This window comes from Phacochoerus africanus, chromosome 14 (genome assembly GCF_016906955.1).
Source record: "Phacochoerus africanus isolate WHEZ1 chromosome 14, ROS_Pafr_v1, whole genome shotgun sequence".
Lineage (NCBI taxonomy): Eukaryota > Metazoa > Chordata > Mammalia > Artiodactyla > Suidae > Phacochoerus > Phacochoerus africanus.
In genome coordinates, this window is record NC_062557.1 from 56,048,286 (window position 1) to 56,070,031 (window position 21,746).

At 48.1% G+C, this 21,746-nt stretch overlaps 1 non-coding gene across 1 annotated transcript; it reads right to left on the bottom strand.

The window, feature by feature from the left end:
* Nucleotides 1-20,844: 20,844 nt before the first annotated feature.
* On the bottom strand, nt 20,845-20,955 carry LOC125115396 (U6 spliceosomal RNA). The gene has a single exon (XR_007132103.1). It is a non-coding gene; the product is annotated as a U6 spliceosomal RNA (small nuclear RNA).
* Between the last annotated feature and the right edge of the window lie 791 nt (nt 20,956-21,746).

Consider the following 21,746-nt stretch of genomic DNA (forward strand, 5'->3'; position numbering starts at 1 on the left):
TCCCTGGCCCCCTCTCAGTAGGTTCAGGATCTGGCATGGCTGTGAGGATGCTGGTTTGATTCCTGGCCTGCCTCAGTGGATGAAGGGTCTGGTGTTGCCACAGACTGCAGCGTGGGGCATAGCTGCAGCTTGAATTTGACCCCTGGCCTAGGAACTTCCATATGCCGCAGGTACAGCCCTAAAAAGGAAGGAGAAAGCTGCCTACTTGCCAGGCCCATGAAACCAAGATTGGCTCCAGCTGGGTAGCGGTGGCTCAGCTCAGATGGGAAACTCACCAGCTCACCGCAGTCCATACCGCTCCCTAAAGCCCCTCTTCCCACTGAGCGGTCAGTGGCCAGTTCCCATCATGCGAGCTTGCATGGCTAATGGTTTCTTTTGGTAGAAAAACACTCTGCATGCATCTTGTGAAGGGGTGGGGGGGGATACAGCAGTGGGTGGGAGGGCCGCCGCGGGTTCCAAGAGAAGACCAAGTGGGGAATACTTGGAGGCGTTCCATCTGCCACCAGAGACTTGGTTGAAAATGACACCTGACGTCCCAGCGCTGGGTTCCGGCCCTCCCTGGCCATGGACAAGCAGCTCAGGTGGCATCCAGAAGACTGCACCCTGCTCTTCAGCTATGCACAGAAATGTCTTTGCTCCTGCAGAGAGTTCTGGAAGGCTGTGATCTCTGATTTCTCTCTGGTTTCTGGCACATCGTTTTAATCAAAAGAAGAAAGGGGAACAGAGCAGTGCCTTCAAACCGTCCACACCCCGAGCTGGCACTGGAGGCACGGTTAGGTCACTCCAGTAATTTGCCAGGCTCAGAATAACAACATCTGTTTCTGTGGGGCAGTTAGCAGAGGATTAAAAACAAAAAAGAAACCTTAGATTTTAATGCAATTACGTTTACTGACTGGCAACTTAGAACTTCTGTCGGTGCGATGACTGACCCTGGCAAGTGGCTCTGTCCCTCGCTGCAGGCTGCGGGGGGGCCAAGAGCTGGAGAGAAATGCCCCCTGACCTCCGGGGTTTGGGATCCAAGCACAGGAACGAGTCGCTGCCTTACAAGGTGCCTCAGGCTCTCCTGGCAGGAGCGGGAAACTGAAAGACGCCTGCTTTCTCTAGGGGAGTTCTAAACAAGCCTTTGCTCCAGGCATCCCTGTGGCAGACAGCACTCAAGCTCACCCTTTGCTGATGCCCTTGCTTCTCCAAGAACCCTCTGGAGAAGTCCTCAGTGGTTTAAAAAAAAATTTTTTTTTAAATTTTTAGGATATGCAGCATATGGAAGTTCCCAGGCTAGGGATCGAATTGGAGCTGCAACTGCTGGCCTACACCACAGCAACACCCGATCCTGAACCCACTGAGCGAGGCCAGGGATCAAACTCCATCCTGACAGAGACAATGTCTGGTCCTTAACCTCTGGAGACACAGTGGGAACTCCCTCAGTGGGGTGTTAATTTTTAACATCGAATTTCCCTCGAAACAGAACTTCATGCTTCCAAGAAACCTGGGCTGCGGGAAGTGGTGAGTGTGTCGGCATTGAGGTCTTCCATGGAGAAGACCCCCAGCCCACCTTGCCTCACCCCCGGAGTAGCTTACGTGGGGTTCGAGTTCCTGAAATTTGAACCGAAGGCATTGTCACCAGCTGGGCCACTCTGTTTGGCACCGTGATCTCCTCCACACCCTGGCGTGGGTTTCACTCGTAGGTGAGGTCTCTGCCACCTGGATCCCCCGCCACCTTCAGTTGTGTAACTCGGGCATCTTGAAGGACCCGTCACGAGGCCTCTCCTCGGCTGCTTGCCCGGGTCCGGGACTCAGTTGAATGCCTCCCCTGTGTCCCGCCGGGCGCCCGCCTCTGCCAGGGTGTTAATACACCACAGGGCAGACAGGGAGTATGCCTTCGCTAATGACCACGTAGCGCTTAATTACCAAACGCGTCACTTATCAGTTTCTTTGGCACCTGCTCTGTGTCTTATGGGGCGTGTGACAACCAGTCCTCAGTGCCACCCTCCGTAGACGGGACAAAAGTCTACCCAAACCGCTGCGGTGTCGCGGGCCCTCCTGCGCCAGTCGCTGCTGGTGGCACAGCGCGCTGAGCATAACCGCATTGACCTGGTGGGTCACCAGTTTCTCCTGCATCGTTAAGGTTTCCTTTCCAGGAGTTCCCGTCGTGGCTCAGTGGGTTAAGGACCTGACGCCTCTGTGAGGACGTGGGTTTGATTCCTGGCCTCGCTCGGTGGGTTAAGGATCCAGCGTTGCCGCAAGCTGCAGCATAGGTCAAAGACACGGCTTGGATCCTGCCTGGCTGTGGCAGAGGCTGGCAGCTGCAGCTCCGATTCCACCGCTGGCCCGGGAATATCCATGTGCTGCAGGTATGGCCCTGAAAAGAAAAAAAAGTTCCTTCCTTTCCATGTCTTCAGTTTCCTCTGAGGGAACTTTGAATTCAAAGTCTGAATTTTTGAAACTCTTAATAGTTTTCAGCTTTTCCTACCTGAAATCCAGGAGATTTCTGCCCTTTTCTTAGGGTGGAAATACTTGTTTCTTCCATGGACAGTTTGGCCAAAGGTTGAAATTCAGATCGCTCAGTTTAACATGGGAAATGACGCTTGCTTTCCCACGTGGTGGGTATTCTGTATTAAGCCAGCCTAGATTTGAATGGCAGCTCTAAGACTAGTCAATTAGGGTGACTTGGCGTTAATGTCTCTCAGCCTCCATTTTCTCATTTGTGACAAGGGGACAAGCTTAATGGAGGTCACAGGTCGTTGCTGCTATTGAATTAGATAAAGCTGATCCCATAGCTTAATACTTAGCGCGTGAGTGCTGTTTCCCCCTTTTTTCTGTTTTTGGCTGGCCTGTGGAGTTCCCAGGGCCAGGGGTCAAATCTGAGCCACAGTTGCAACCTACCCCATAGCCGTGGCGAGGCTGGAATCCGTTAACGCAGCGTGCCCCGCCGGGGATGAGACCTACATCCTGGCACTGTAGAGACACTGCCGAGCCTGTGGGGCCACAAGGGGAACTCCTGAGTGCGAGGTTTTTAAGCCTCCTCTTGGGCCCTCACCCCTCCATGCCACCTCAAACACTGGCTTTTTTAGAAGGATTATCACATTTTGCAACACTTCAGCAGGATTCGTGGGCCGTTGAAGGGCGGGTTATCTCTAACCCCCCAGGCATATGGTTAGTTAACCCTTGACGTATTAGAACCAGAACCAGTGCTAGGTTCTCCTAAGGTAAACAAGAGTCAGAGGTGATGTCAGGTGGATGAAATTGGCCTGGGTTAAGCTCCACGATTAATGGGAAGGAGTGTAACAGTCCACCAGCCTTGCATGATAAGGCGGAAAAAAACCAGGTCCAACCAAACCTGGAGTCTGCGCCAGTCCGCCAGCCCCACCCCTCCTCTTGCCAGGAGGTCCCGCTGCCTCGAGTGCCCGTGGGACCCAAGGACATCCCTCAGTCCTCTTGCAGGGGTGAGTGTTCTTGGAGAGGCTGGTGAGGTCACCTGCTCCAGACAGTTGGCAGTGCCATTTGTGCCTGCTTGCTCATAGGCTTCTGGGATTTGATCTAAGACATGATTTGAACTGGTGTGAAATGCCTTTTTTTTTTTTTAATGTAAATTTTATAGCTGTTGCCTCCCCCCCTCCCCCCAACATATGGAAGTTTCCAGGTCAGGGATTGAATCCTAGTCCCAGCTGTGACAATACTGATTCCTTGAACCCACTGCACTGGCCTGGGGGTTGAACCCGGGCCACTGCAGTGTGTGTCTTAACCCACTGTGCCGCAGCAAGGACTCCAACACTGGTAGTGAGGTTCTGATCTATCTCTGACCACGGACGTGCCAACGGGGATCTTGCGTCGACTCGGACGCCGTCTGGCGCGGGTGGTTCTCTTCAGCCGTCATCTCCCTTTGCCCACAAGGTGCCAAGTGCTTCCTCAACTCCTTCTCTCTCCCCTTACCTTCCTGAAGTATTGGGTCAAAAGCCAGCTCATAGAGGTTGGCTTCTTGTGCTCTATAAACAGTAGAGTCTCGCATGGATGGAAGTTTCCCTAAATGGACTTAGTTTATGATCGTTTTATGAAAGATACTATGGAGGATTTACTGACTTTAACTGAGATTTACATCCTGCATTTCTTGATGAAAATTCCAAAATGCTGCTTTGTTTAAAAATACTTCCGTCATGATTGCAAGAGGATTTCAATTTTTATAAATGTTACAGATTGAGAGATTCTCCCCCCAAGTCTAAAGAGGCTCTGACCAGTTTTCTTTGTACTCGATGGATGAACTGTGACTTAAATATGTTTCTGTGTACGTTTCCGTCTCCGACAGGTAAATAAATAGCGTGGAATAATACGAACAACCAGCAATCATTGTAAAGAGTTTTGCACAGGACAGCTTTTTGTAAACGACTGGATTTCATGATGACAAGACAGAATAACTGTAAATGGGGCCAGAAAAGAACCTTCAGAGGAGCTGGCTTCATGACTAAATCCTTAGGTTCAGGGTCGAGGCCTTGCCAGTATCTTCTGGCTGTTCCGTCATCTGCAGAACAGGACAAAACGGCTTGGCGCGTGACCTTGTCAGAGCCGGGTGCCTTCAGCTCTTCCAGGTCTTGTGGCGGGTACAGACTTGGTGGCCTGGGGCGTCGACCTCAGTGGATGTGGAGGTGAAGGACTTGGGTTTCCAGAGTCGTCCTGCTGTCTTTTGTAGTCACGACGTGCATTTTTACAAAGCACCTTGCTGTGGGCCTGTCCTTCCTGAGTCCTGCTGTCTGTGGTATTTATTATCCACTTTGCAAGGCTGAGGCTGGGGAGGCCCAGGGAAGCTGAACGCCCTGCCACTCCCAACAGCGCTGATTTGAACGTGTTCTCTGGTTTTCCCCAGTGTGTCATGCACGCTGGCCACAGCCTGCCAGGGACCAGTGGCCAAGCGTGGACCTCTGCTCCTCCACGCTGCCTCACTGAAGTCATGACACAGGGAAGGCTTCACGGCTGGATGAAAATTTTCACCAGGGGGCAGAATCTACTGATATCCTGTTCTAGGGGAGACACTGTCAAGTACAGGAAACATACTTTTTTTTATTACTCAGTGAATTTATTACATTTGTAGTTGTACAATGATCATCACAATCCAATTTTACAGGATTTCCATGCCACGACCTGAGCACACGCCCTACCCCCCAAACTGTCTCCTTTGGAGACCATACGTTTTTCAGTGTCTGTGAGTCAGTATCTGTTCTGCAAAGAAGTTCAGTCTGTCCTTTTTTCAGGTTCCACATGTCAGTGAAAGCATTTGATGTTGGTGTCTCATTGTATGGCTGACTTCACTTAGCATGATAATTTCTAGGTCCAACCATGTTGCTAAAAATGCTTGTATTTGGTTCCTTTTAATGGCTGAGTAATATTCCATTGTGTATATGGACTACATCTTCTGGATCCACTCCTCTGTCGATGGACATTGAGGTTGTTTCCATGTCTTGGCTACTGCAAATAGTGCTGCAATGACCATTGGAGTACATGTGTCTTTGCGAGTCGTGGTTTTCTCTGGATAGATGCCCAGGCGTGGGATTGCTGGGTCAAGTGGTAGTTCTATGTTTAGTTTTCTGAGGCATCTCCATACTGCTTTCCACAGTGGTTGCACCAATTTACAATCCCACCAACAGTGTACTAGGGTTCCTTTTTCTCCACACCCTCTCCAGCACTGATGGTTTGTAGACTTTTGGATGATGGCCGTTCTGGCTGGTGTAAGGTGGTACCTCGTCGTGGTTTTGATTGGCATTTCTCTAATAATGAGTGAGGTTTGAATATCTTTCCATGTGTTTTTTGGCCATCTGTATGTCGTCTTTGCTCAATTGTCTGTTTAGATCTGCCCATTTTTTGATGGGGTTGTTTTTTTGGTATGGGGCTGTAGAAGTTTATAAATTGTGGAGATTCATCCCTTGTCTGTTGATTGATTTGCAAAGATTTTCTCCTGTATTCTGTGGGTTGTCTCTTCATTTTGTTTAGGGTTTCCTTTGCTGTGCAGGAACTTTTTAAGTTTGATTAGGTCCCATTTGTTTATTTTTGTTTTTACTGTCAATACTCTAAGAGGTGGGTCTGAGAAGATGTTGCTGTCACTTATGTTGAAAGTGGCCTATGTTTTCCTCTAAGAGTTTTATAGTGTCTGGTCTTCTGTCTAGGTCTTGAATCCACTTGGAGTTGATTTTTGTGTATGGTGTTAGGGAGTGTTCTGATTTCCTTCTTTTCCATGTGGCTGTCCAGTTGGGAAACATACGTACTTGAACTATGAACTGATGCGGCCGTTCATCTGGGCCATCAAGCCTCTGGTCAAAGACTAGACGTGTGTATTTCAAGTAGACCCTATTGGGCGGCTCTCACGGTGGGGCCCCGAGATTTCCGAGGCTCTGTCCACTCTCCTGATTTCTACCCACACGTCCGTTTGGAGGCATTCTGTTCCCTCTCTCCTCAGGTTTCTGCAGCCTGCTCATCTCATGTCTTCGCCTCTGCAGGCCAGCAAGCGGGACCCTTTGTCTTCCAAGAGGCTCATATTTTTGATCTTCATCACAGATTCTTGCAGGGCTCTTAGCACAGTGTTTTAAAATAGGCTCCAGGATTCCTGGGGGTTATTAGCTTACAGTGGGACGGTTCGCTTACCCTGCAACCCCCGTGCTTGCACATGGCTTTCAAGGTTCTCTGTTCAGACATTAAATAACTATGTGATGAGCGTCTTCCCTCGAGTATCCTGTTCCATGCACAGGCTGTACACATGCCTGTCTTTTGGGCGAGTGGGGCAGGGCGTGCGGTGGGGTCATTGAGCTTAAAAGGAGAAAACGAGTCGGCTGTTGGTTTTTTTCCCCTTAATTGTGATTAAAAAACATTAACTTTGACCATTTTAACCACTGTTAAGGGTACAGTTCACTGGCCCTTAGTTGATGCCTCTTACTGTGCAGCCGTCACCACCATCCATCTCCCGAGTGGATCGTGTTCTCACAGGCCTGGCCCCTGAGATAGGGGGTTGGTGGCTGAATTGGAGAAAGTGATTGTCCTTATCAGCTCCGAGGCTGTGGTAGTGCCACAGACGGGGGCGGGGGGGGGGCTGGTGCTTAAACAGCATAAAGGTATTTCTCATGCCTCTGGAGCCTGCGACATCCAAGATCAAGGGGCTGGCAAGGTAGGTTTTTATCCTGAGCTCTCTTCTCTCGGCTTGTGGGCAGCTGGCATCGTGCTGTGTGTGGTCACTCACAGGACCTCTTTGTGGGGGGAGCAGGGGGAGCGAGCCAGTGCTGGTGTCCCTTCTTAGATGGGCACTAATCGCATCAGGAGCGGCCCCATCCTCATGACCTCATCTAACCCTCCCCGAGTTCCCATCTCGAAATGCCATCACATGGGAGTTAGGGCCACTGCATCTGGATTTGGGGGGATACAGCTGTACAGTCTGTCGTAGGGATTTCCCAGATGGTTAGGAGGGCTCATCAGAAACAACAGACTGACAGCGTCCTAAAAAGGTACCCTAAGTAGGAAAGAGGGTGGTAAACTGGTGTGTTGGGAGTTGGGTGAAGACCTCAGACAGCCTCTCTGACCACCACCTTCCTTCTGAGAAAGCTGGAAAAGTAAGGGGTCCAGAAGGAGAGCTCTGCTTGCTCTCTGTGGTGACCGATGGGGACATGGTGGGGGGGGGGGGGGACCACCACCTTTCACTGCACAGATACTGAAGGGAAATTGACCTAAGGAAGGAAGAACAGCGAATCGGCAAAAAGTGTGGCCAGGAGCTGCACTCGGATTTTGCGTGAATTTAAGACACACAGGACTTCTTATAGATTTGCTTTCTTTATAATTAAAAAAAAACTGCTATATTGAGAGGAATAGTGACACTCAGACTTGAGGATTGTTCGGGCATATGTCCACCTAGTCATTTCTGCTTGTGTATATTTTTGGTAGCAACTTTCACACGTTATTTTGCGTTCGATACCTGCACGTAGCCCGTAATTCCAGATACACAGAAGGGTGTACAGAATGTCTCCCTCACACCCGATTACCCAAAGACAGCTGCTTGTATGTCCTGCCGCGTGTGTGTGTGCGTGCGTGCGTGTGTATGATTCTTCTAAAAATGGTTTAGTCGAGTATAGTTGACGGACAGTGTTTTAATTTCTCCTGTTCAGCAAAGCGATTCAGTTATTCGTATGTTCTTTTTCAGGAAGGTTTATCAGGGGGTAAGGAATGGAGTTTCTTGTGCTGTACAGTAGGACCTGGCTGTTGATTCATTCTGTGTCTAATAGTTTGCATCTGCTAAACCCAAACTACCAATCCATCCCTCTCCCACTATAGACTAACTTAGGGACATTTAAAATCTATAATACTAAGTGCTTATTCAAGAACGTTCCGTTTATTTAGATTTTTAAAAAATTCTATCAGTTTCACTTTATAAATTTTCTGGTACAGATCTTGCATGTTTTAGCTTTGTTTTTTTTGGCTTTTTAGGGCCACACCTGTGGCATATGGAGGTTCCCAGGCTAGGGGTCAAATCAGAGCCATGGCTGCCGGCGTACACCACAGCCACAGCAACACAGGCTCTGAGCCATGTCTGCAACCTACACTGTGGCTCACAGCCACACTGGATCCTTAAGCCATTGAGCGAGGCCAGGGATAGAACCTGCGTCCTCACGGAGGCTAGTCAGATTCATTTATGTGAAGCCACGATGGGAACTCCCAGATCTTGCCTATTTGAAATGGCTCTTACCTCCAGGTATGTTTTCCTGTTGCTGCTATAAATGAAATACGGTTTCAACTCTGTTCTCTAATTTCTTAGGGTTTATATATGAAACGATTTATAAACATTTTTTCTGATTTACTTTTAAAAACGCAGGAGCTTTAACGTGTATTATCTTGTGTTCTTTAGGCATATGAGCATGTCCTTTACAACAAACGATTGTCACTTCACTTCCCAGGTTTCATGCTGCACTTGTCGGTGACCTCATTGCTTTAGTATCTCCAGATCAGAGTTAAATAAGCACAGTGGTACTGGACTATTTTTTCTTTGCTTCATTGGGAGTTTTACTAGTGTTCTTCCTTTAAATATGATACTGGCATTTGGAGCTGATATCTATAAGCATAACCATATCTATTTCGGTTCCATTAAGTGGGAGTTTTTCAGGGGAGGTGGTCAAGAATGGATGTTGGCTCTTATCAGATGCTTTTTACGTATCTTTGGAGAAAATCACATGGTTTAGTACTCTGCACTGTTAATAAATACAAATATAAATATAAATAAAATATATATTTGCTTTTCAGGGCTGTATGTGCAGCATATAGAGGTTTCCAGGCCAGGGGTCGAATCGGAGCTGCAGCTGCTGGCCTACACCACAGCTCACGGTAATGCTGGATCCTTAACCCACTGAGCGAGGCCAGGGATCGAACCCACATCCTCATGGATCCTAGTCAGGTTTGTTAACGGCTGAGGCACAAAGGGAGCTCCTTAAAAATAAAATATATTAATAGATTTCTTAATATCAAAGTATTTGTTTCTGATGATAGTTCCTGATACTATTTGGACATTGATTTTCAATATAAAATTGTATTCTAACACTTTATATGAGATTTTAATATGAATATTCAAAACTGATATTTATCTATCTTTGTGGTGTTTATTTCCCAGACGTCCAGCTTTATGAAAAGAGTTGGAGGCTGTGTGTATTTGTCTATGTCTTCAACAATTCAGATAACATTGGGGTGAAGCCTTAAATGATTAGCCCAGTTCGTTGGTGAAATTACCTGGGAAATTTCATTGTGGAAGGCGGGGGCTATTTATTAACCACATCTGTTTTTTCTGCTATAATTGTTCTATTTTGATTTCGTTTATCTGCAGTGGTCTTTCTCAAAGGCGAAATTGCATCCGACGTGTCACTTCTGCCTTTGAGACCCTTAGTTCCTCAGACTTCCTGTCCTGAAGTTCCAGGTCAAGTCAGAACTCCCTCAGTGGGTTTACTAGGCTTTCTGGCTCCTACCCCATTTCTTCAGATTCTTCTCTTGCGGCTGCTTCCACCAGCTTGCTTCTGCTTCCAAATGTGCCCAGTTTTCATTGTTCTGACTCCTCTGGAGTCGCATCTAGTGATTTCTCTTTTCTTATTAAAATGGCATTTAGGAGTTCCTGTTGTGGCTCAGCAGGTTAAGAACCCATCTAGTATCCATGAGGATGCGGGTTCAATCCGGGCCTCGGTTGGTGGGTTAAAGGATCTGGTGTTGCTGTGAGCTGTGGTGTGGGTCACCGACGCGGCTTGGATCCTGCATTGCTATTGCTGTGGTGTAGGCTGACGGCTGCAGCTCTAATTCTGCCCCTAGCCTCGAGCTTCCATATGCTGCTGGTGTGGCCCTAAAAAGCAAAAAACAACCCCCCCCGCCCCCGCCGCCCGCAGCATTTAATCCACCTTTCAAATACATTTCTGTAGCATTGAACAAAGGACAGTGGTTTTTAACTTTTATTTTCTCTGCACTTTTTAATCTCTCTCCATTTAATTGCTTCTTTTGTATGTGTGATGTGGTTTTCTTTTTCCGCGATTAGGGTAGCTTACAGTTCTATTTTGCTTTTTTAAAGGACCTACCTCGTATCTGTTGGTTTCACTAGTTTTTCCTTTAGTTGATTTGTAATGTTCCGTCAGTTTCTGCTGTAAAGTGACCCAGTTAAACGTATACATTCTTTTCCTCACATGATCCTCCATCACGTCCCATCGCAGGTGATTGGATGTGGTTCCCTGTGCTGCAGAGCGGCTCTCATGGCCCGTCCACTCCAAACGCAAGAGTTTGGATCTACGAACCCCAGACTCCCCGCCCATCCCACTCCCTCCCCTGCTGCTGTTCTTTATCCCCCTGATTCTAATTCCTTCTCTTTGCTTTCCTTAATTTTGTCGTTTTTCCAGACGTCAGTCGAATCCTTTCTATATTTTGTTCTCTTTTTTACTCTTCAAGTAGGTAAGGCTATGGATTTTGCTCTGAGCTCTATTGGTGCGTTTTCATGACTCTCTATGCTCTGCACTGTGAGTTTTGATGACTCTTAGACCAAGAGTGTCCAGGTAGGGTGACTTACTCTCAAGTGAAAAAGATGCTATTGGTACCTAGCCCTCTGCCCCCATGTTAGGTTTCTGTGCTTTGTAATAAATGGCCGAAAACGTAGTGACTTAAAAGAACAGACAATTACCCAGACCACTGCCATCTCGCTTTTTGTGGCTCAGGAGTTGAGGCCTGACGCAGCTCGGTCCCCGGCCGGGGTCTCACGACTGTAATCAGGTGTGAGCAGCTGAGATCTCACCTCATTGACACGTGGCAACGTGGTTTTTCCTTCGTCCAGAAGCAGCTCTCTGGCTTCAGGGTGGCACAGTCACTCTTTTAAGAATTCTTCGCCTTACTAGGTCAGATCCATCTAAGGGTTTCCTTTCTGATGAATTCTCAGTGGGACTTGAATTATATCTAAAATTCCTTCATTCCCCACCCCCATATGATGGAATCACACCTAACCTGGGGAGGGGCCTCTCACCCCTTTGCCATGTTCTACTGGGGAGACCTGGGCGCTGGCTCCACCCACTCTCAGGGGTGGGGCTACCCCAAGGGCGTGACGCTGGGCGACCTTGGTGTCTGGCCAGCACACGTTCCTCTGGCCTCTGGGCTGGTCTGCCAGCCTTTCCTCTTCTCTGCCCAAGGCGTTTCTCCACGGCCTTAGGCCTGCAGCTCAGCCAGAAAGGCCAGAGGGCGTGTTCTCCAGAAGGGCCTTCAATTTAGGGGAGACAGGGATCCACTGGTAAATCCCCCACGGACCTTTCCCTCAATGGGAAAAATGCTTAAGTGCATTCGGAGGGGCCCCAGCGAAGCTCAGACCCAGTCACTGCCCCCTTGACTGCCTCAAAAAAAACAAACAGGAAAAAACAAAAAAAAAATCGCGCGTCATGGTTTTCCTTTGTGCTCCCTCTCCCTCCCCCAGGTCCTCGTGTTTTCCCACCCAAACGGCATCCTTCTCTCAGGTTCTGCTTTTGGGGAACCTCCCAGACAACCCACGTGGTTGGATTTTGCAGGAGGCCTCCATATCCTTGGGTTTCCGCCTCTGCAGCTTCACCCACACAGGGGTCGAGACTTTCGGGGGGCGGGGGAGAAAAATGCCAGAAAGCTTTACAAAGCAAAACTTGAATGTGCCCCATGCAGGCATCTGTTTGCATAGTATTTACGTCGTATTGGTTATTTTCAGTATTTTGGAGACGGTTTAAAGTATGAGAGGACGAGTGTAGGTTCCATGCAAATACCACAGCCGTTTCCTATGAGGGATTTGATGACTCAGATTTTAATTTCAGTGTGGGCTCTTCTGTGGTCACTTTTTAGTATACCTTCCCGATAAAGAGTTTGTTTCCTGATTATGGAGTTGGATATATAGCAGTTAAGTCTATCTTAGCTTGTCATTATTGCTGTTTTATTGTCCACATCCTTAGTCATTTTTTGCTCTGACCTGAGGGAGGTAAATTAAAATTTCCTTTTACAAATGTGTTTTTCTTTCCTGGTACTTCTGCTTTGTGATTTTGATGCTTGCTTATTTGATGCATGGCTATTAATTACTGGGAGAGCTGATGGTGGAGTTATTTTCATAAGCACAGCCGTACTTGTCTTGTGTAATAGTTTTGTCCCGAATTCAAGCTTGCTTGATGTAAACATTATCCTGTGTCTCTTGCTTGATAGCATTGGCCCGTCTTTTATTTTCAATCATTCTTTATCACTTTGCTGCCCTTGTGTCGGGAATATAATTGAGTTTGCTCTTCGCTTTAAGCAGAGTCTTTTTCTTGATGCAGACTCCCTTTATGTGACATTTGCTTTTAGTTACATCTTTGCTTTCTCTCCTGGAATTGGATAATTGGAGTCAAAACATTGTTTCCTTCAAAAAACTATTTTTAAATACAAGTTGGCTAACTCTCCCAAATCTCAATTGTATTTTTGCTACAGAGTATACATCGTTCAAGGCCATCCTGTATATAAGTTAGAAAGGAGTAAACACGTGCAGGTGCCTGTACACACACATGTGCACGCACGTCCCTGTACACACACGTAGCTAATGTGACTGGAGCAGATTTTGAAGGTTTATATGAACCTAGTTTATTTGGTTTGATTTGTAACTGCCCTCTTTAGTTTTATAGAAAGAAGAACCCAATTCTCACAATGCAACCTTTTTTTTTTTTTTTTTTTGGTAAGTGAACAATATTTTGGGATATAAAGGAGATCTTTTTTTTCTTTTTTTTTTCTTTTGTCTTTTTTTTTTTGGTTGTTGTTGTTGCTATTTCTTGGGCCGCTCCCGAGGCATATGGAGGTTCCCAGGCTAGGGGTCGAATTGGAGCTGCAGCCACCGGCCTACGCCAGAGCCACAGCAACGCGGGATCCGAGCCGCGTCTGCGACCTACACCACAGCTCACGGCAATGCCAGATCCTTAACCCACTGAGCAAGGGCAGGGACCGAACCCACAACCACATGGTTCCTAGTCGGATTCGTTAACCACTGCGCCACGACGGGAACTCCCAGGAGATCTTTGACAGGTTTCTTCAGAGACCTAACTTAAGAACTAGGCACCAAGGGGGTGAGGGACTGATGGGGAGTTTGGGGTTAGTGGCTGCAGATCATTGCCTCTAGAACGGATATGCCGTGAGGTCCTGCTGCACAGCATCAGGAACCGTGTCCAGTCTCAGGATAGAGCCTGATGGAAGATAATATAAGGAAAGGAATGTCCGTATGTGTATGACTGGGTCACTCTGCTGTACAGCAGAAATGAGCACACTGCTGTAAATGAACTGTAATTTTAAAAGTGGATTTTTGTTTGTTTTTTTAAAAGCTTGGCAGCCAAAAAAGTTCTTGGGTTGACCGGAGCATTGATGCAGGCCGGTACTGAGATCTCGCATGCATGGCTGATCTGGGTCTAATGCTGGATGTGGTGATTATGACGCAGAGGACAGGGAGCCCGTTGTGTTAAACGTGATCGATTCTCACTGAGAATCAAAGGGGCATAAAGAGGGAGAGAAAAGGAATGAGTTTCCAGGAGGGAGGGAGAGCATCTCCGTGGTAGAGATGGTGTCCCTTTTAAAACTTCTAAACTTTTTTAACATGTATTTGTAGGTGTTTTTTTCCTGATAATTTGAATTCCTTTTTTTCCCCCTAGGGCTTGTTTTTAGAATCATAACTGTATACATTGAATCCATTGTTTCTTTAGACAGTAGCTTTTGACTGCTGTTTATAACAGTAAGAGTTAACATATTTTCACTTGTGCCCTCGTTTCTTCTGATACTCCATTGTAGCTGATTTTATTTTTTACTTCTGCCAATAGTTGCCTGTATAATTTAGGTAAACTTCGTACATCTTAATTTTTTATTATCCGCTGTTCAGTGGTGGGGCTCCACGTTCACTGTGCTCTCCCAATTTTTGGCATTTGTTAGGTAAATGCTATTTGGTAGCTTGAATTTTGCTTTTTTTTTTTTCCTCAGCTAAAATTGATACTCATGGCCTCGCCTAGTTCTTTCTATTGATTATGGTAGAAGTAGTATCATGGTTTTTTCCCCTATTCGTTACAAACTATTTTACCAGTTCTTATTTTTTTGTAATTTGTGACATAGGAAGTGCAAGTTTTTTGTTTTGGGCTGTACCCATGTTATGTGGAAGTTCCCAGGCCAGGGATCTAACCCTCGCCACTGCAGGAACCAGAGCCATGGCAGTGAAAATGCCAGATCCTTAACTGACTGAGCCACAGGGGAGCTCATAAAGTATAAATATTTTAGTGCTGTGATATTTCTTACTTTCTATCAAAGTTTCTTTTAATTTTTTTTCCATCCTTCCCCCGCTTGAGAGCAGATGAATGCTCTGATACTTCCTCTGGTTGACTGAATATTTAGATAGGACTCTGCCTCATCTGGAGTTTAAGGGTGTGCTTTGTCATCAGAACTGTAAATTTTCTTGTTTTCTTATTTGAAAGATGACTCCCTGGCGAGGACCTCTGGTGGGAATGTGGAGTGATAGAGCCTTTTTTTTTGCCTTTTTTTTTTGTTGTTGTTGTTGCTATTTCTTGGGCCGCTCCCGCGGCATATGGAGGTTCCCAGGCTAGGGGTCGAATCAGAGCTGTAGCCACCGGCCTACGCCAGAGCCACAGCTACGTGGGATCCGAGCCGCGTCTGCAACCTACACCCCAGCTCACGGCAACGCCGGATCCTTAACCCACTGAGCAAGGGCAGGGAGCGAACCCGCAACCTCATGGTTCCTAGTCGGATTCGTTAACCACTGCACCACGACGGGAACTCCGTGATAGAGCCTTGATGTTCCTTGTTTTCTCTTTCCCAGACCATCCGTGACTACACAATCCAGTGTCTGCACTAATAAGAGAGTCACCAGGTTAGGACCAAACTGTTGGAAAAATCAAGAAAAACATCACCTGAGCTGCATTGAGTGAAATTTCAATTTCCTGTTGAAAACTTAAAAGACAGGTTATATTTTGGAAAGTCATCCAAAAATGATTTTCAACACTTGCTAGGAGATAGAATGAAAATAAACCAGAGTCCAAATTTAGCCCAACAACCCTCACATATGGTTTTAAGCTAATGTATTTTTCTTGACAGCTGAACGAAAACTAAGAAGGTAATTAATGATTATATTCATAGATTTTTCCTACTATGGCTTTAATCAGCATTTGGTTTTACTTACATTTATGACGGACTCAAAATAAATGACTTTTTTGACTAAATATTATAACCAAATGCGGGTTGTTGCGTTTATTCTGCCACTCAGTCATGGAATCACCGTAGTTTGAAACATCTCGAGGTTGTCTTGTACAGTTGTCTTCAGGGCTGACAATGCCTGCCTTGTGCGGTTCTCACTCTACTTCGAAGGAGCATCCAAGCGTTGGCAGTGGTCTAAAGAAATTTGGATTAAAGTTGGGGAATACGTTTGCTGGATCTGCCGGATTACTAATAAAAAGCCTATGATGCTGTATCACTTGGGATATTGCATTTCGCTTCAAGTAACACAATGTAGATGCTAATAAAAAAAAAATGATAGGAAAGAACTTACTTAGAAAACAGAAACAGACTCAGATTTCCAAACCACACCAAAGGGGGGACGTGGGGGAGGATAAGTTGGGAGGCTGGGATTATTAACATAGATACACGACGACATGCAGAATAGGTAAAACAGTAAGGACGGACTGAATAGCACAGGGACGTCTACTCACGACTGTGTCATCACCTACATGGGAAAAGACTCTGAAAAGAAAGGGGTATATGTGTCACTGATGGACTTCGTTGTACACCTGAAACTAACACCGCATTGTAAGCCAGTGGTACTCTGATGGGGAAAAAAGCTGGTGTGGTGGCTGAAACCAATGAATTTCTTTCTAAGAAGTATGCAGCTGCTGGCCTGGGTTTCAGCTGCTCCATGATGTCCGGGCTGGCATTGCTGCAATTCTTGTGACTTTTCACTTCTGACTGCTGCCTAGGGTCGCAAGGTGGCTGGTGTGTCTTTAGGCCTCACTGCTGTGTGCAAGAAAGAAAGGGCACAAGCAAAGAGCTGTGCCAGGGTCTGCCTTATGTCTCAGGAAGCCTCCAGTGTCACCGGTCAGAACTTGCTTTCAGCAAGAGCCTTGGGAAAGCAGGGCACAGGCTTACCATGAATGGCCTACACCATCACGAGCTGGAAAGGAGGACTGCTTATGATGCAAGGACTAGGCTACTGATTCTGTCTGCCACAAATGTGACTGGCTGGTCGGCTGCCTGGGAGCAGCTTCCAAAAGCAATGGCAGAAGGGACAGTGGTGGCGTCTCGAGGGTGTCGGAGAAGCCCTTGTCCGCTCGTAGATGCTCTGGCACTGTTCAGGAAATAGCAGCAGTGTTTGTCTGCACTTTCTGCTTGTTAGTATTTCGGACTTCACTTTCTGATCAAACTGCATTTTTCCTTAAGATAAGGTCGAGATTTTTTTAGGATGCTGTGGATATAGAATTGCATGCATTTTGGAGGCATTAAGAACCTGGCCGGGTAAAGATTCAAATGGAAATCCATCTAATTCCACGTGTGTCGAGTCGCTCCAGGAGGCAGCAGGCTGTGCTTGGCTTCTTAGACTTTCATGGACCGCTGCTGCTGTGACATGCTGACATCATCCCACCTCTAAAATGTGCCAGGATGTTCGCAGGAATAGAGTCTGCCTCCAGGGGTCTCTGAATGCATCAGAAAACCCCCGCAATGACAGAAACCTCAGAAATACGCTCCAGCGGACTTGACTGGTGCTTTTGACCGAACTGAATCCAGAATCGGAAGTTCAGTAGTCAGAACCTTTAGGGATGTGCAGTGCCTCTGACTGTGTATTTCCGCGGCGTCACGCTTCAGAGCGTGAAACCCAGGGAGTGAAGCAGATGAGGGAACAGACAGGTCTGTTCTCTGTAGTCATGAATGCCAGGTTCTAGGTTGGGCAGCGTGCGTGTCTGTGGTGGACGTTCTGAGTCAGGTTAGTTGCTGAGAAAAGGAACAAGGCAAAACAGATGGTAGACGGCCAATCATTAGAGGAGGATTTCGGGCCAGTGCCTCGGGGTCCTCCCTTTGTGGCCAGAAACTTAAGGGAGCAGAAGGGACCCTGTGCCAGAAGCATCTGGACAATGGGTGATGGAGCCAGGATGCTCCCCTTGCCAGTGGTGGATAACGCAGCCCAAACTACTTAGCAGAACGCTGGTTCTTTGACTCACATAATTGATCAGGCTGAGGTCCAGCTGGGTGCGGTGGTTGCCGAGTCGCCAGTAGACTTGGCCTCTTCATCTCTGACCTGGATCTGTTTTCCTCAGTCTGTTGCCTCATTCTCTCCCCCTCCCTCGCCCCCAGGTTGTCTTTCATGGGCACGTTCTTTGAACTTGATGGCTGGGAGGCAGAGTAGGGGCTTCCTCTCTGACCCGTGCAGCCAAGCTGAAGCCTGGTGGGTTGATGGCATGGCGTCCATCCCAGTGGTCAGAAGGCAAGACCCACTGGTTGGTTTGGATCAGTCTGTGTCCACCTCGTGCCCGGGACACTCAGTGCTCCTGCTCTTCTTGCTGAGTCCTCTTGGCAAATCCATGACACACACCATAGGCTGCACTGCGTGTGGAGAGGCGTGTCTGGAGTGTGATCCTGCAGGACTTGGAGGAAAGGGAAATTCTAGGCCCCTCCCCAGACCCACTAAAGCAGAAACTCTTGAGGGTGGCACCGCCAGTGCTCTCACAAACCCTCCAGGAATTTGCAGATTAAAGTTGGAGAGCCAGGAGTTCCTGTCGTGGCTCAGCGGAGATGAATCTGACGAGCATCCGTGAAGACACAGGTTCGATCCCTGGCCTCACTCAGTGGGTTAAAGAGCTGCTGTGGCTGTGGTGTAGGCTGGCGCCTACATTTCCCATTTGACCCCTAGCCTGGGAACCTCCATATGCCACAGGGAGGGCCCTGAAAAGCACAAAAAAAAAAAAAAAAGTTGGAAAACCACTGGCTTAAGAGAAACTGACTCCTGTGAGAAAGAGGCCTGGTTTGAGGGAGACTAGATTTTCATAGCAATAATGGCAGTTTAGCCAAAGGTCAAGTTAGATGAACTTCGAGAATCTATCAAATGCCAGAAAACGAGAGAGAAGAAAAATAAGTGTTAGAGAGATGGCTGTGTGCTGTCTGAACGTGGCTATTTTGACCCTGAAAAAATGCAAATGCATTTTTGTTCCCTGAGCGCACACTCTGCAGTCCAGTAATAATGCATTGTAAACAGACCATATTAAAGCAAACAGTTCTCTAGATCTTTTTTTTTTTAATATTTGCTCTAAATAGTTATTTGGTAATACACATTTTTCTATTTTGTGGAGTCCCTAAATAGCAGAGGTCTCATTCAAAGGAGCCAACTCATGCTGCTTAGTGCCAGAATGTTCGCGGAGTTTTCGTTGGGCTAAATAAAGCACTGGAGCGAATGTCACCCCTGTGGTGGTGCTGGGCCCTCGACCCAGTAGGGAAATTAGGGACTAACGGTTCCCGTCCCCTCCGCGAGCTGGAGCTGGCCTTAGACTAAATGGCACCAAAGGGGAGCCGAGACCTCTGATTTTCTTTCTTTGTAGCCACTTATCTTCAGATTGCAGTAGCCCACGCTTTTGGTCCCAAAGTCAGACCCTGGCTTTTACAAGAAGGGGAGTGTTGCATCCGTGGTTGACCAATGCCCAGCAGAATCCGCTTCACACTTAACCGTTACACTGAGCCACAGGGAATTCCAGGTTAAGAATCCACCTGGTTTCCCACGAGGATGCACGTTCCATCCCTGCCCTCATGCAGTGAGTGGCTTAAGGATCTGGCATTGTGTGAGCTGTGGTGTAGGTAGGTGGCAGGTGTGGCTGTGGTGTAGGCCGGCAGCTACAGCGCCAATTCGACCCCTACCTAGCCTGGGAACCTCCATACGCTGCAGGTGCGGCCCTAAGAAAAGAAAAAAAGAGAACGTTTATCTGGAAATGTTAGCACGGAGGGAAAGATGAGCGGGAACAGCAGGTGGTGGTCTTCTGTTGGAGGATGTATTCCTTGAAGTCAGAGTTGGTTCAGCGGCTCGAAGGGCCTGCTCTTCAGAATGCCCTGTTCTTGGCTTTCACCAGCCCAGGGGCCACAGCACCCCTGCTAAGCTCTGAACTTTCTGCCTCTCGGAACAGGGGCCATGGACTGTGACGGCCCGATGGCATGTGCCCTCCATACGTCATAGATGGGTGGTCTTGCAGATGCAGGGACTCGGGCAGTTGGCTGCCCAGCTCTTGGTTTTCTTTATGGCAAATTGTTTGAAGGCCAAGTGATGACGTGGGCATCCACCGGGGTGCCTTGTAGAGCAGGGGCGCCTCCCTCATGCGTGGATGGTGGGGTCTGTGTCACCTACTGTGTCTCTGGAAGGACGCTCTCTGCCCTTGGCACTGTCCCGTCTCCCCCACCCCTGCCAGCCAGCAGCAGAATTCTAGAAGCGTGCGCTCAGGCCTCAGCGTGTAGGATTCAGGGCGTGTCTCTGCTGGGCCACCTGCCAACTGTGCTCTTGGGGCAGGTAATGCGACTCCTCTGGTCTCAGGAGTCAAATGAGGCTTGTAGCCAGAGGGCTGTGGTGCACGTGCGAGGGAGCAATAGACTAGGCTGCGCTGACATGTGCCCGGTACAGGGTGGGCCCTCAGGGCAAGCACCCCTGCGTATTTCATCCCTATTCTGTTGATTTCCTCTGATGTTGAGGATTTGCTTCCTTCTGCTGATTTTAACTTTTGTTCTTTAAATGCCCTTTTTTTTTTTTTTTTTTGGTCTTTTGTCATTTTATGCCCCACCGGAAGTTCTCGGGCTAGGGGTCTAATTGGAGCTGTAGCCCCCTGGCCTACGCCGCAGCAGTGGTGGGATCTGAGCCATGTCTGTGAGCTATACCACAGCTCACGGCAACATTGGATCCTTAACCCACCTAGCTAGGCCAGGGATCGAACCCGCAACCTCATGGTTCCTAATTGGATTCGTTTCCGCTATGCCACAATGGGAACTCCTGTTCTCATTCTTTTAGGTGTAGGTTAGGTTGTCGATTTGAGATTTATTTACTTTGGCTTTTTAGGGCTCTACCTATAGCATATGGAGTTTCCCAGACTAGGGTTCCAGGTAGAGCTGCAGCTGCCAGCCTACGCCACAGCCACACCCGGTCTGAGCCATGTCTGCAACCTCCACCATAGCTCGTGGCAACACTGAATCCTTAACCCACTGAGCGAGGCCAGGGATTGAACCTGCATCCTCATGGATCCTAGTTATGGTTCTTTTATTGTTGAGCCACAACGGTAACTCCAGGTTTGGTTTTTTTTTTTTTTTTTTTTTGGTCCATTTCTGAGGAAGGCCTGTATCACTAAGAATACGGAATGTTTCCTGAATTTGCGTGCCAGCCTTGTGCAGGGGCCACGTTAACCTTTTCTGTATCTCTCCAGTTGCAGTGGATGTGCTGCCTGATGAAACCAGCACAAGCACCTCTGCTTGGCCCTGTGTGCTGGTGCTTTTCTCAGTCTGCCGCCATCCGGACTTAGAAGCGGGACTCAGGCTCCCCTGTTGGATGAGAGGGTCATTCCCAGGGCAGGGGGCTCTGTCTGCTGGCCTTTGATACCCCCTCTAGTAGCTAGCCCCCAGCCTAGCATCTTGGGCTTCATGAGCTGGAGAAATGTGTTTTGAGTTACGTGGAAGCCCCTTCACTCCCACCAGAGCATATTTGGCACATTCCAGAAAAACAGGCCTCACGGCTCCTTTCTTGCACCTAAGAGCGAAGTTCTCCAGCTTAATCCACCACAAACTCCCTGCCAGGATTTTGATTCTTGTGAAGTCCCTCTTCTCATCCCCCACCGCCCCCCGCCAACCCCACTGCGCCCTCCCTTCTCCCGGGGTCCCCAGCCCACACTGCTGCTGGGAGCCCCTCCCCACTGAGAAATGAAACGCTGACCAGGCCCTCACGTGGGTCATCGGATCCCTCCCCCAGCCAGTGGCACCCAGGGCCTGTAGCTTTTGAACCCAGGGGCGCGGCCAGTGGTGGTGGGTCAGACCCTGGATCTGGACGAAGGCATGGGGGTCGGGAGAAGAGCTTTAGTTCCTCATGTCACACCAGGGAGGTGGCACCGGCACCTTCTCTTGTCTCTTCTAGTGACCCCCTGAGCCTGGATGGTCATTCAGGATCTTTGGAGCCCACCTTCTCATGCAGCGAGCAGCCCCCAGGGTGGCGAAGGAAGTACCCGACTGCCCTCCGCTCTCCCAGGCCTGGCAGCTAC